Source organism: Rattus norvegicus, chromosome 17, assembly GCF_036323735.1.
Source record: "Rattus norvegicus strain BN/NHsdMcwi chromosome 17, GRCr8, whole genome shotgun sequence".
NCBI lineage: Eukaryota > Metazoa > Chordata > Mammalia > Rodentia > Muridae > Rattus > Rattus norvegicus.
Window position 1 is genome coordinate 7,287,896 of NC_086035.1, and position 13,347 is coordinate 7,301,242.

A 13,347-nucleotide genomic window follows, 5' to 3' on the forward strand; every position below is an offset into this window, starting at 1 on the left:
CAGGAGCAGGGAGGGTTGGGCGGGACGGGGGGGGGGGGGGGGCAGAGTGCTGAGAAGTCAGGATTTGATTATGTTGCCTTTTTGCTCAGTGGTGAAGCCCTGGAGGAATATGACTGATTTCACTTCCTTCCTGGCCAGTCCCTACACCCAGAAACAGGTCTTCACCTTTAGCGGGATGACTGACTTAACTTACCGTTCTATTTAATTGGGCTTTCAGTTTCAGAGGGTCAGAGTTTACGACCATGGTGGCAGGAAGCTTGGCAGCCAACAGGAATGCAGAGGGAGAAGGGGAGGGGGAGGGGGAGAACCTCAGCTTGATAAGGGGTTTTGAAACTTCAAAACCTAACCCCCAGTGGCACTCCTCCTCCAACAAGGCCACACCTCCTAATCCTTCCCAAACAGTTCCACTAACTGGGAGCTAAGCATTGAAATATATGCGCCTATGGGGGCCGTTCTCATTCAGACCACCACAGGACACTCTTCAGGAGCACAGAACTTCCACAGAATACTGAAATATGCAAAGAGTTTCCTCCTCTTCCTTCTCTCTCTTTTGCCTTAAATAAATCAAGATCCATGGCAACTTTTTAACACACACTCTGCCGCTTTGCCTCTCAATTTGTTTCCCTTGAATGGATACTAAAGACTTACGGTTGGTCTTAAGGCCTAGGGAGGGCTCAGTGCCTCTTGTTTAGAGAAGGCTTCAGGATCTGCTGCTGCCCAGGCTCATTCCACATTCTGAGGTAAGATGTGTAGTGTGATTCTGTCACCCCTACCTCTGAAACCTTGGGCAGGTGGTAAAAAGACAAGCAGGGTGTGGTTTCCCTCTGTTCCCTAGTCCCCAGAAGATGTGAGCTCTTGGGGTTCTCTAGGTGCCTCGCCATGGATTGTATCCCCCAAATGTACTCTGTGAGTTGGCTCTCCTGATTTGTTTCCCTGGATGGTTCAGAAAATCCAGGCAAACATAGGTGGAGCTTGGGGAACCCCAGGGGAGGAAGGATTAAAGGAACCAGAGAATGACACTGGGAGAACACAGTTCACAGAATCAACTAAGCAGGGGTCACAGGGTCACAGAGACTGAAGCAGTTATCACACAGCCTGCACGGGTCTTCTCTAGGCCCCCTGTATACACTTTGTGGTTGTTCAGCTTGGAGTTTTGGGGATGACTAGCAGTGGGAGGTGGCGTGTCTCTGACTCTTCTCTCTGCTCTTGGGACCCTTTTAACCTCCCCCTGGGTGACCTCATCCAGCTGTGATATAAGGGTTTGTGCCTGGCCGTGTTATAATTCTTTATGCCATGTTCAGTTGATATCCCTGCTGTTTTCTGAAGAGAAATAGAGGAATGGTGTATCTCGGGGAGAGGGGAGGCAAGGGGAGGAAGGCAGGAAGAAGGGTGGAGGGAGGGAATGATGTGGTCAGGATGTATTGCACAAGAATACAATTTTAAAAGCCCCTTTGAAATGAACTCTAATGTGTTCTGTCTCTGTTGCCTGCAGTAAATGTCACAAGGAGCTCTTTCTGTCTTGCCAGCTCCCAGCCTTGGTGATCAGTCCTCCTCTTGAGTTCTCCAGCGTGACATACCGTACTGTGCTTATTGGATGAGAGGAATCAGGGTCAAGGAGGGCCCTTCCTCGGGAGGACTAAAGTTCTAACCGCCAGATGTGGCTCACATATATTTGAAACCCAGCACCTTTCCGAGGAAATGCAGCCAGTGTAGACGTGGGCTACTCAGGCCTGCTTTGAAGCCGCTGCCCAGAGGTTCTGGTGTTAACACTTAGCATTCATATCCTCCTGTCAGAGAGAAGGCCATTTGTCAGTGAAGCCTTTATGTCAGGTAAAGTGGTAGGCTGAGCTGGTAACAGGAAGGGGTGGTAGTAATGATGGTAGCAGGTAAGTGGCAGCTTCGACAGTTGAGGCCACAGGGAAAGGAGAAGAGGCAGTAACAGCAGCAGGAGTGAACTGTCTGAAGAGACCAGGAAGCCATGATGGCGGTGGGGGCCGGGGGCAGAAACTGTGGGATCAGAAGCAGCTAAGACCATGCAGGTTAGAAAAAGAAGGTCCCAGAAAAAAAAAATCAAAGACGAGAGACTACAGCTCCTGTCTAGGGTAGCGCCCCAGGGAGATGCCAAGGGTATCTGTAACATGTTAGGGACCATGGGTTCCAAGAGCTGTGAACTTCAATTTTTTTCAAATCCTAATTTTTAATGATGATTCTTAAATGCTTTAACCTCCCATCACCCATCAGAGGTAGTGAAAAAGAAAGGATACAGGGCGAGTGGATCTGTTTACGAAGGTTCTTTGGAGCAACTCCCGTCTGTGTTGTCTGGAGACGGGCAGTTCGGTTCACAGGTCGGCAAGCGACAGCTCAATCCACTCACAAACACCTCATGGATGCACCAGCAGTCCAGTTGGGTAGAGTTGGGTCGGCAACAGCAGTGAGTCAACAGGAGGGACACCAGGAGAAGTTCTAGGCTGTGCCCCTCTCAGGGAAGTGAAGATCAGCAAAGACACAGGACCCATAAGTGTTGTAGTTAGCTGTACCAGCAAACCACGCTCTGCCTCTGTCACTCCGTGGAGTCCTATTTATCCCCTCCAAACGTCACGTGTCCTCCACGGGCCTTGCCTCAGCACGTGCGTCCGATCAGTGCCAATCCTAGGAAGCGGCAGCAAGCTGTGGCACAGCACCAGAAGGTTTTTGCTGAGTTTCTCTCTTTGTCATCCAGACAAATGCAGCTGAACTGTGCAATGTAAGGCGGACCAATACGTGCGTGTCATTAGCAAAGAATCTTCCATCACATGTCCTTTCACGTGCTTGGTTCATCAGAGCATCCTCTCTCGCGTGTCTGCTACAGCAAAACGTTCCTTCACGAGTTTTGCCTGAGCCTTTCACACCTGTGTCCGCTTTAACAAAACGTTCCTTCGCCTGTTTGCCCCAGCTAAACGCCATCCAACTGACTTTCCAAAGACCCCTCAAGTGTTCACTTCAGAGCGGGAACACTGGCCATCCCCGGCTGCTGCCCACAGTGGCCATAGCTTCTAGACAGGAGTCATTACCCACTGAGTGTGAGAACCCTGACAGCGGGGCCCCAAGCAGTAAGTCTGAGCACCCAGAATTGGAGTCTACATCTTGAAGACAGGACTGAGTCTAGACTTTGCCATATGAGAGCTGCCTACACTGAGGGAGTTGCCCTTTGCTTTGTCACAATTCCCACCTGCGCAGAGCAAAAGGCCCTCTACCAGCTGACTGTTGACACACCACCTGAAAGAAGGAGAGCACAGATGCAGGGAGGGTGGCAGCAGGGGAGTTCTGAGAGAGCCAGAAAGCTATATAAATAAGCTTCAATACTCAGCCTTAGGCTGATCTCATGCAGAGTGGGTTTTCATAAAAAACAAAACAAAACAAAAACTTGTCAGCTTTGCAGCCTGGAGACCCAGGGGAGTGAAGCCCATGCATCTGACTTGGTTCTGGGAAGTGGAAGGGCCCACAGAAGGAAAAATCCAGAGGGAAACATTTTAAACTCATTTACCCAGATCTCTGTACAACCCGGAAACTACAGGCATGGGGTAGACTGAGAACCAGTAGCCAAGGAGTGAAGCTCTGCATCCAAACTGAAGCTAACAATTCAGAATCTGTGATCAATACAGCCCAGAGGAGGCCCTGCTGACAAAAGAAGCAGCATTCATCGATACAGATGAAAAACTCCAGGATCCTCCTCACCCAACATTCATGACAGTCACCTATAATCTGAGATCGGCTTTCAGAGAATCCGGGGTGTCATAGGGTTTTACTGCTGTGAACAGACACCATGACCAAGGCAAGTCTTATAAGGACAACATTTAATTGGGGCTGGCTTACAGGTTCAGAGGTTCAGTCCATCAACATCAAGATGTGAGCGTAGCAGCATCCAGGCAGGCATGGTGCAGGAGAAGTTGAGAGTTCTACATCTTCATCTGAAGGCCACTAGGAGAAGACTGGCTTCTAGGCAGCTAGGATGAGGGTCTTAAGCACACACCCACTGGGCCACACCCACTCCAACAGGGCCACACCCACTCCAACAGGGCCACGCCTACTAATAGCGCCACTCTCTGGGCCAAGTGTATTCAAACCATCACACAGGGATACAGACGACTAAGTGCAAGCCCAGCAGGACTCAAATGATGACACTGACCCACAAGACTGTTACAGAAGCTGAGAGAGAGAGAGAGAGAGAGAGAGAGAGAGAGAGAGAGAGAGAGAGAGATTGATTCCCAAGGAAGGAAAACAACAGTTTTCACTCCAGAAAAACTGCTGCAAAGAGACAAACATAGACAAACAGAAGGCACAGAACTGAAACAGATAAACCTGAAAATTAAAGAAAAATGCATAGAATGGACTCAGCTGAATGACCATAACCAAGAACATAGGCTTGATGTGAGATCAACAGGAATCACCCAGGTAAAGTGTAAGGGTTTCGCACACGGAATCTATATCAGCGAGAGAAATAAAGACTTCCTTAAAAGAAGGAATGGATCACACTCTCAGGTCCAAACTGCTCTGTACAAACAGTGAGATGTGAGGTTCCCCACCCCCGCAAAATTCAACGAGTACATTAATTGAAATTTCCGTGGAGTCTCAGGCAGTCTGTTTGGGGTATCCAAGCACAACGTTATCTATCAGTTCATCCCTGAGTCTAAATACCTGACAGAGAGTTCACTTTGCCTTCAGTGTCAGAGTCTAGTCACAGCCCTCAGAGCCCTGCAATCTGACGCAGCAGCATTACTGCTCTGGGGAGATGTGGTAGGAGAGGCTGATCACCTCATGGTAGACAGAAACAGTGGCCAAGAAAAGACCCAGGAACAGTCACAGCAAGGCACAGAGCATCTGACAGATGCTCTACTGGGTGGGGGCATTTCATGGTTAAACCATAAGACCTGACAAGTCAATTTCGAAATGAAATGTGAGGCCAAGAAAATTGAGATATTCGTAAAGAAAGTAAAAGGGCAAGGTGTGTCAAGTATTCCGTTCTTAGAGCTGCAGCAAGTTTTATAGTGCAGGATTGAAGCAAAGAGAGACAGAGAATCAATGGGGTGGACTAGAATTCACAGAGCACCCTCCTACACACACACACACACACACACAGAGGCACACGCACACACATGCATACACATATACACAGGCACACATATACAGACATATGCACACACATACACACATACATACCCACACATATGCACACATACACATAGGCACATACATGTGCAGACACATGTGCACACATACACATAGGCACATACATACAAGCATATCCACATACATGTACACACACACACACATGCAGACACATGGACACACATATACCCACACACACGGACATGCATACAAGATGGAGCAGACACACACACACACACACACACACACACACAGACGTGTGCATGCACACATCTGTGGAGCCTGGTTGGAGAAGAGCAGAACTTCAGTGTTGGGCCCTACTTTGGAGTGTTTCCCTTCCACCTCACTGAGCCGTTTAGCCTGCTATGGCAAGAAGTTGTTTACTCCCTTGGCAGCTCCTCTCAGCCCCTAATTTGGGGCTTGGACTTTCCATGACACCCTTGCCCCTCGCCAAGCCTTTCAGCTTGTTGTTGTTAAGAAGTTGTTTATGCCCCTGTGTTGGGGCCGGGACTTTCCAAGACAGATTTTTTCCTGTTTTCCTGGTTGGGGATTTTCACCTGCTTTATTGTTTGCCCAAAGCTTTTGCCTCTGGTATATAATAAGGAGATCTCAGTAAAGCCCCGATGGCATTCTTTTAACATGAATGACCCGAGTGTGTGTTTCTTCTTAAATCTTTCAGGTCTATACCCAGTTCTCAGTGTCCTCACTTCAGAAGAAAAGGGAAGGCTGCCTGACAAAGTGACAGAGTCCAACCGGAGGGCAGCCAGCACAGAGTACTTTATCTTACTCCACACACTCGAGAGTCAATCCTTAGCAGCTGTAAAGGTGGCTCAGAGGTTAAGGGCACGTTCAGCCTAAAGTGGATGCTGAGACCAAACTTGGGTTCTCTGAAAGAGCAGAATGTACTCCTCATCTCTGAGCCATCTCTCCACCCCCAACTCACGGCTACTTTAAAAAGGAAAAGAAGGAGAGACATGCCCTTCTTTTAGGAATAAGGCTATTGGTGTGGGTGATAAAGATGACAGAGAAAAACTTGGTTCAGGTCATAATAAGGAAGATAAATGTCAGCCCTGGACCACCAAACTCTGACCGTCAACGCCCAAAGTGAAACCAGCTCTGTTCATGCTGGCTTAGGCCCGTTTGGCAGACTTTGGTTCCTCACAGCCAATTCAAACCCTGATTTCTGCAAAGCCAGAGCTGCACCTGGAACTACTCCCCAGTTCACAGATAGCACCGAATATATACGGGACCTACTGACTGGTTTCGGGGATGTCAAGAGAAATCACTACATAGAAAACAGAGATTTCTAGAAAATGGTGCAAGGACATTCTAGACGATCAAACGGAAGTCTGGAGACCTCTAGAGACAGGAACACTTGGGCTAAACCGGTTTTCTATTTTCAGGAAGAACTTAGGGTCAACTGCTAGGTTGTCGAGAACGTCGCTACTGTTGTCTCATGGAAGGATTGCCAAAAGAAGTGAGTAAATAAATATGTATTTACTAAATTGGCTGTGGCCAACCAACTCTTTGCGTCCTTTCCAGAAGCCCTTTGTTCTTGAGCACGGCTAGCCTGGAACCCTGAAGGGTTTATTCTCCAGTACTGAGCCTTGGCCAGCTTCCTATGCAGGATGCAGGCTCTTGGATGAAGAAGCATCCACAGGAAATCAGGGTAGGTCACACTCATTTCCAAAAGCAGATTGAGTCCAGATTATTTTAAAAGCCGGCTGTGAAGCAAATCAAAGTTGCTCTTAAATACATAAATCCAATAAGCCAGTTGGACTCAGGTCTAAACCGGTATCTTTTCTAGAATAACTCAAGCAGAAAATCAAAAGATTCCCCCAAACAGGAACGGAATTGAACAGTATCATCACTGAATTTGGCCCAAGTTCTTGGATCTCTGGAGGAGGAGAGGGGCTTGTGCTGGATGCTGTGGGTGGCGGTGGTTCTGTGAGCATGTTTTTCTGTTTGGCATGTAAAACAAAACCCTGTTAGGGAACTGACATACAGGAGCTCTGGCCGCAGATAGTGATTTAGCCATCAAGGAAGAAGTTGACCTATATTTGTGTGTACAGACTACGTGTGCAGTTTAATGGGGCCTCTGGAAATCAACTACGAACGGGTGAAGATTGCAGAGTTTGGCCCTGCTGGTAATTCTTCCCAGGATGGGCTGTGTACCTGACAGCTATGATTTGTTACAAAAAGAACACAATGTTTTGTTCTTAAAGCTCACTCCTCAGGTAGAGCGAAGGAAGCATGTACCTTTCCAAACACCCACAGCCGGGCGTTTGATCAAGGCAAAGCTTCACTGGTGGAGACACTGAGGCTTGCGTGGGAAGCATTGTAATGCAAATGTTTCATCCTTTTGGAACCAGGAACTATTCAAAGAGCTAGGGAGGAAGAATGGCTACTCAAAGCCACAACACAGAAAGGAAGCCCCCGCGGTGTCCGGGTGGCTTGTGTCAGGTGTCAGTTCAAAACACTCTCACCTCAAAGATCATTTGTCCTAGAGGGTCAGATGTGAGTGGCCACAGCCAGAGAACACGGCTGTGGATCACCCCCAGTTCCTTGCTGCACTGTGGTAACAGAATCGGGGAGCTTTTCTAGTAACAGAACACACTAAGTCATAACAAAACAATCCTTTCATTATATTGGTGGGGATGTCAAGTAGGCATTTACAGCAAAACGGTTGGCTCGGCTGTAGGCCTCAGATGCTAGCTGGAGATGATGTTTGTAGCTTTTTGGTTAGTGGAAGCTAGCAGTCTTTTAAAACACTGCAGAAAAGTTTCACCTGTTAGTCACAAGGTCAGATACCAATGAGCAAAGACGACCCTTAAGGATGCTTACAGACAGCCCAAGACAAACTGTAATTAGACTCTGGACCCCTCTTCACAGTCACTGACAATGCTAACCAGTTAATCAGCTTTGTAGAGCCTCAGTATGAGGGGCAGTTCTTTCCAGGAACGTTTGCTCACACTGACAAACTCAGAGACTCCGAGAAGCAGAAATAACTTTGTGGCATGAAGTACTAGGCTTCAGCACCCTATTTGAACCTCTCTGCTCCCCACTCTCTGTTGGGGTAGACATCTCAGTTCACGTCCAACAAACCACACCAGGCCAACATGGTTCCACGTGGAAAGGTTTAATGAGAAGACGAGACAAGGAAGAGGGACAAGAGAGCGAGAAGAGTAAAAGAGGAGAGGAGTAGAGCTGGCCATGAGCATGTGGAGGGAAAGGGAGAGGGGGATGGGGAGAGAAGAGACAAAGGGGGAAGAGGGTAAGAGCAAGAGAGTGAGGAGGGGGCAAGCAGCCCCTTTTATGGTGTCAGGTTGTTGCCAGGTAACTATGGGGAGGGTGGAGCTTAGAATGCTAACACTCTCCCTTTCAGAACCCTAAGGTGAGGTACAAAGTGCTTAGCTTCCATGTGTAGCACCCACGATATCCTGAATGCCCACTGTCCATGGATGGATCGGGTTTTATGGTCCCTTTCACTGCGTTAAGCGTCACAGTTTTGGTGGAAACAGAGAAAGGGGTGTGCAAGACCAGTCAGGCACAGTTCATTGTCAAAGCTGCTCAGCTCCTAGCTAGAGTTTTCTGAGATGTAAGCCTGGCTTTGAGGCTGCTGGATGCATTTAGGAAGCTGTCGGGCCACTCCTGCAGGGATGGCTCACCGGATAGAACTTGGTGACTGTGGAGATGTGGGGATATCCCAGGTCCAGAGCCTAGTGACCCTTAGCTAGGGCTACCATCACTTCCTTAATAGCCATTCTTCGCCATCCGTGCCTGACTCACAAGTACAACTCGTTTTAAATATTTTAAAGGGCTTGCACCAACTGAGAAGCTAAGAATGTCCTCATGTGGCGCCTGAGGCCAAGAGCAGAGCTTCCTCTGCTTTGCTGTCCCAGATGGCCTGGCCAATCACCTGAGCAGAGATGACCTCGTCAAGAAAAGCTTCCTACCCTAGAGGCTTTAGAGCTAGTGTAAAGTCTCCCTAAAATGTTCAGAGCAACCATAACTCGGTCAATTCTCTCTCTCTCTTTCTTTACAACTCTCTGCCTAATAATCCTTGCCTGTTTTCTATACTGTGCTTGGTGTGTCTCCTGACCTCACGGACACAAGGGCTGGGGAGCTGAGGGTAAGGAATAAATCGCTATGGTCCGCTTTTAGTATGGTGTGCTTTTAGAGCTCATCAAAGTATAGAAGACTAGCAGAAGGTACAAGGGTCCCTAGATATCAGCTGGTTCCTGCTTAATCAGGTGCTTTCCGACCTCTTAGAGCTAAAAGTCACAGGCTGCTACTTAACTGAGCCAACATTTCAGGAAAAGAAGGGGGGAGGGTACCAATACCCCAGATGATACGGGAACCTGGGGCAGGTGCTACAGTAGACAAGCAAGAAGTCTGACTCTCTGACACCCCACACTATGTGGGAGAAAGGGAAGGAATTTTACAGTTAGGATGATAACAACCACTGCTCTGTGCCAAATTTGTGGGCCAACCATTTTGCCTTTTGTCTAGACTTAGACTTGCTTCTAGAAATGTGAATCAAGACTGCCTCACCCTTGCTACCTGAAGTCTTTGGGTTTTATTGCAACAGAGTGAGGGGCTTGAATTCCACAAGGCGAGACTGGATGGCAATGGTGGGGAGGCACGGTCCCACCCTGTCACCCTGGCAGCTGAAAGAGTCCCCCTTATGTTCTAGGGAATTCACCTCAGGTAACATCAGGTTTAACGTAGGAGAAGAGTCCAGGGTGAGCCAATGTGAAGCACAGCTAGAGGTAAAAACAGAAAGAAAGGTACTTGGGGAAAGATTAACACAAGAGCATGAGTGAGGAACGGCCATTGTTCTAGCATTAGCCATTTAAACCATTTTGGATGTCTCTCAAAATACATCTCAAAATGTTGTAATGTTTCCTTTCCCCTCCCTTTGATGATTAGGTTATATGGTGTCTCTGGATGTGGCTTAGATGGGATTATGTCTATTATGATGTGTTTGTTATAATGTATCTAGCATGTTAAAACCAGGAGCCACTAATTGTAACTGTCAATCACCTGGCCACCCTTCAGGGAGGCGGGTTTCACCTAAGCCACACTGAAAGGATGGGAGGAATAATTATGTCTTGAATGAGACATTGTGAGACAATGTATTCTTTCTTCCTGGAATTTCCACCTGCAGCCCCGAGTTGCTTACAAAAACACAGCCATGCAGTTTCCCCTGAGTCCAAGCCACTGAATTACTCAGAAAAGCATACTTTCTCCTTTCTCTTTCTAAAGATGCTTTCCCTAACACCTTGAACTTCACACTTTCTCTTAAGGTCCTCTTTCCACCACAAGAAAGGTTGCTCCTCGTGTTGCTGTCCACCATGCCTAAGTCAAACAGCACCCTTTCTCTCTTCTCTAGCCCCCTCCTCCAGGCAGCAGATGAGATACTCAGTTTGTCTGTTTTGCAATTTTATTTATAATTCTGATAAAACTGCCTTCAAGCTTCTGTTTCAGTCTGTTCTTAAATTCTTTTGTTAATGAGACCAAGAACCCCAAAATGGGACCCTAATATCCTTGGTAGTGGGGTGTCCAGTGGGGACAAACTTCTGGCCACAACAGTGTTCCACAGGGACCTAACGACTTTTGTTTTCTATATGTTGGGTTTCTGTAGAAAATGTAGGTTTACAGTTGGAGAAGGAGAAAGGCTGTGAGGAAATGTTAATTGTGCTGGAATTCCCGATCCTCTGCTGGTGAGGGGTTTCTTTCCCCTCTCATGTCTCCTCCATTTTCCTTATTCTTCTATTCTGCCTCAGTCGAGGACAGGATGTCAGGGAGAAAGCCATGAGGCGGGCTCAATGCCCAAAGGGCCTTGAACAATAGGTCACCTTTCCTTTGATGGCGGAATTGCCCCTGCAGTGGGAGCTTCCCGACTAGTCTCTGAACTCCAAAGACAGTAAAGCCAGGTGCTCCTTTGAGCTTGGCTTGATGGCATCTGCCATAGACAAAATCCTTATCTGACTTTCAAAGTCCTGGATGACTTGGTACCTGCCAAACCTCCCTGTCCTCTCTGCCCCCATGACGTCAACCTTGCCTCAGTTTCCCCAATTAATCATGCTCTGCCTACCCTGACCTTTATACACCTGCTATTGGCCCCAGTTTCAAATACTACATTCCACTTGGTACATTTATTACGGAGACAGAGGTTTAAGGCCAGACAGCGGTTAAGTGAAGCTCCAGTCCCTGGGTCACTACAGTGCCTTTAGAAGTGTTTAGTGGAGGAACCAGTTGGTAAAGGAATGAATACAATGTGGTTGCTACAGGAGAGCCAGGGAGTGGGCTGTGTTTTGTTTCTACCTGTGACAGATGTTAATGTTTATTAAATGTTGATCCTAATCACATTCTCTTGTTCCGCAGATAAGGCTTACAAATTAGTAATGGATACAACAGCTAACATGTGCCACAATCTGGATCTCAAACCATTTTGAACACCGCGTTGGTGCTGCCTCCCACGCAGAACTGGGTGTAACAAAAGCTGCCGTACACTGGAAGAAAGTGCCCCACACTTGTGGATTTTGGTCACGTGCATGCAAGCACACAGACAAAGCCCTTTCAAATAAAGGACCAAAATGGATGGGATTTGCATTCTCCTCTCCTTTTCCTTTCTAAATTCAACCCAAGTTAAGGTATAAAAAAGTGGCCATTGATGACAGCTGCAATCTAGCTCGAGCAGACAGAGCTCATTTTTAATGCCAGGATGTAAACGGTTCACGTTTCAGAGCAGGGGCTTCAGGTGAGCAGAAATTCCAGCTCCGTCCATACTAGGTCAAACCCATTTCCCCAGGTCCTTCTCCTTCTCCTGACAGCTGCTCCTTCCGCTTGCCCTGGCCTCTGTCCTCAATTCTGGCCCTCAGGTGTGGACTCGAAGAAGATCAGTGGGTTGGAAGAACTCGATTTTGGAGACAATTGGGTTCTGACCTCAGGCACTGGATTCATAGTTTTTTTAAAATTCATTCACCAATACCCAAGCAGCGGCGACATGCCGGGTCACACTGGTTCTGCTGAAGACAGAACTCTGAGTTCTGCACAGCATGAGGCCCCCGTGAAACAAAAACTATCTCCCTCAGCACAAGGGGGACAAACCAACACTCAGCAACTAGTGGCATCATTTATTGTGGAATGCTGACACAAAGCGACATGAAATGCTACCAGAAGATAATTCCTCTGTTCTTTTGGGTTATCCACTGTTCCCACCCCTGACGGTGTCCAGTTACGGGAAGACAGGCCCACACACAGCTGACAGCCAGAGAATGTACGTCTTTCCTCTTCCAGTTGAGACGCAGTGTAGCCCACAGGACGAGGCCCTCTCCACCCTGAACCAACAGGAAATGGAACTGGGCTAGCTCCGTGGCTTTCGCCATAAAACAGGCAGATAAAAGGGTCTAGGAAAAAGACAAGGGCAGCCATGTTGGGAGACCTGACCCTTAGCTGTTCCCTCCTCCTGGCTGTTCTTCAGGGCATGCTCTCCACACCACGGAGGCAGCTGTGAACACAGCGCCTGAGAGAAGCCGATCAGGGGTGAGACCCTGGTCCCGAAATTACTGTAGGCGCTTCACAGGGAAATGAGCCAAGGGTTTAATTGATCTCGGGAGGCGGAGTGAGAACTTGGCTAGCCAAGCCTCTCCCCCCAACAGCCAGCCGGCCCATACTGGCATGGACTGGGTGAGAAGACAACGTGAACGCAGGCAGGATTGTCAAGCTACTCCCAGCAGAACAAAGGCTGAGACTTACGTGCCCCCAAAAGGCTGAGGAAAACCTGTCTGCTTCCAATTCCAGAGCGTGGAGAGGGGGAGGGGAGGTTAGAGAGGACCTGGACAGACATCTCTCTCTGCCCAGTTAGCTTGGACAAACCTCAAGGCCTCATGTTTGGGGACCGTTGGGGTTGGGATGGAAATCACGGCTTGGGTCTGGACAAACCACACCAGGCCAACACGGTCTCACATGTTTATTGGAATGGTAGAGACAACGGGGAGGGGGGGGGTAAGAGAGGGATAAGAGAGAGAGAAAAGGAGTAGAGAAAAAGAAGAGGCCAGCCATGAGCAAGAGCACGTGGAGAGAGGTGGGGAGGGGAATGGGGGGAGAAAGGGGCAAGAGGTAAGAACAAGAGAGAGTGAGGAGAGGGCAAGCAGCCCCTTTTATACTGTCAGGCACACCTGGCTTGTTGCCAGG

The 13,347-nt window shown here is 48.3% G+C and overlaps 2 long non-coding RNA genes across 2 annotated transcripts; one reads left to right on the forward strand and one right to left on the reverse strand.

Annotated features, from left to right (window-relative positions):
* The first annotated feature begins 8,538 nt into the window (after positions 1 to 8,538).
* LOC120097914 (uncharacterized) lies at positions 8,539 to 11,757 on the forward strand. The gene is made up of 2 exons (XR_010059053.1): positions 8,539 to 9,277; positions 11,536 to 11,757. It is a non-coding gene; the product is annotated as an uncharacterized LOC120097914 (long non-coding RNA).
* A 515-nt stretch (positions 11,758 to 12,272) lies between these two features.
* Positions 12,273 to 13,114, reverse strand: LOC134482669 (uncharacterized). Its single transcript, XR_010059052.1, has 2 exons — positions 12,910 to 13,114; positions 12,273 to 12,560 (listed from the first exon to the last, which is right to left on the reverse strand). It is a non-coding gene; the product is annotated as an uncharacterized LOC134482669 (long non-coding RNA).
* Between the last annotated feature and the right edge of the window lie 233 nt (positions 13,115 to 13,347).